The following is a 1,711-nucleotide window of genomic DNA, read 5'->3' as shown; positions in this document are numbered from 1 at the left end:
AGGGGTCGTTCCCTTTCTGATGTGCCTTACAATGCATTACCGCTACCTCCTTCGGTTCCCAGACTGCCTTGAGGAGAGCTTTTTTTTGCTTGCTATGTTTAATGCTTACTCCTTTAGCATCCAGTAGACCTCGCTCTTTCCACAGCGTTCCGTGAGCATGTAAAACAAGGAAAACATATTTAGAATCAGTATAAATATTGACGGTTTTGTTGGCCGCCAATTGCAAAGCCCGAGTCATGGCAATGAGTTCAGCCTTTTGAGCTGAAACAGATGGGTTTAAAGGTCCTGCTTCTATCACATTCTGTGTAGTCATGATAACGTATCTGGATTTCCGAATTCCATTCTCCATACTCGAGCTGCCATCGGTGTAGAATTCCAGTTCAGCATTGTCAAGGGGTTGGTCTCTCAGGTTTGGTCTTGAGGAGTAAACAGCTTCCAGTGTTTGCAGGCAATCATGTACAAGATCTTGTGTGTCAGTCATAGGTGGCAACAGTGTCGCTGTATTTACAGTGCGAGAAATGTCCAATTTTATTTCAGGCTTATCGAGGAGGATGGCCTGATATCGAACCATTCATCCTGGGGTTAACCAGTTCCCTCCTTTCTGCTCCAGGACTGTAAGCACTGTGTGAGGCACATATACAGTGATTTCATGGCCTAGGGTTAATTTTTCAGCTTCTTGTATTAGCAGACAGGTGGCAGCAACAGCCCGGAGACAGGCAGGCCATCCGGATGACACAAGGTCTAATTGCTTAGAAAAATATGCCACCGGTCGCTGCCAGCTACCTAATTTTTGTGTTAATACACCAACGGCCACCCCCGTTTGGTCATGCACAAAAAGAGAAAAAGGCTTACTCATGTCCGGTAGTCCTAAGGCGGGTGCTTCAATGAGAGCCTGCTTTAACTGGCAGAATACCTGCTCACACTCTTCAGTCCATTCGAGCACCTTTTCATCACCTTGTGTAGCTCCATACAGAGGTTTTGCAATAACCCCAAAATTTGGAATCCAAATCCTGCAAAAACCTACTGTACCTAAGAAGCCCAGTAGTTGCTTCTTTGTTTTTGGGGGTGCTAGCCGGCATATAGCTTCTTTTCTTTCAGGCAACAGGGCTCTTTGACCAGGCTGTAGTTCAAATCCCAAATATGTTACCTTCTGGGACATTGGTTGCATCTTACTTTTGGACACCCGGTATCCTTCCTGTCCCAGAAAATTAAGGAGGCAGATTCTTCCCTCCAGGCAACATGCTTCAGTGGTGGCTGTTAAAAGCAAGTCATCCACATATTGCAAAAGAGCACAGGACAGTGGCAGTTTCAGCCTACGCAAGTCCTTACTTAGTGCAGTGTCAAATAGTGTTGGGCTGTTTTTAAACTCTTGCAGTAAGACAGTCCAGCAAAATTGAGTCTTAATGCTGGTATCTGGGTCTTCCCATTCAAATGCAAATATTTCCTGGGACTGCGTCTCTATCGGTATACAGAAGAAAGCATCCTTCAGATCAATAACCGTGAACCAATTATGGGCTGGGTTCAAGGCAGACAGCAGGGTGTATGGGTTGGGAACAATCGGGTGTATACTCACGACCACTTTATTTACAGCTCTCAGGTCTTGAACAAACCGATATTCGTCACTCTTAGGCTTCTTCATGGGCAAGATGGGTGTGTTAAAAGCTGATGTGCACTCATGGAGAAGGCCATACTCCAGGAACCGTTCAACTAA

The sequence above is a fragment of the Alligator sinensis genome, unplaced genomic scaffold (assembly GCF_000455745.1).
Source record: "Alligator sinensis unplaced genomic scaffold, ASM45574v1 scaffold1378_1, whole genome shotgun sequence".
NCBI lineage: Eukaryota > Metazoa > Chordata > Crocodylia > Alligatoridae > Alligator > Alligator sinensis.
This window is presented reverse-complemented; position numbering follows the sequence as displayed.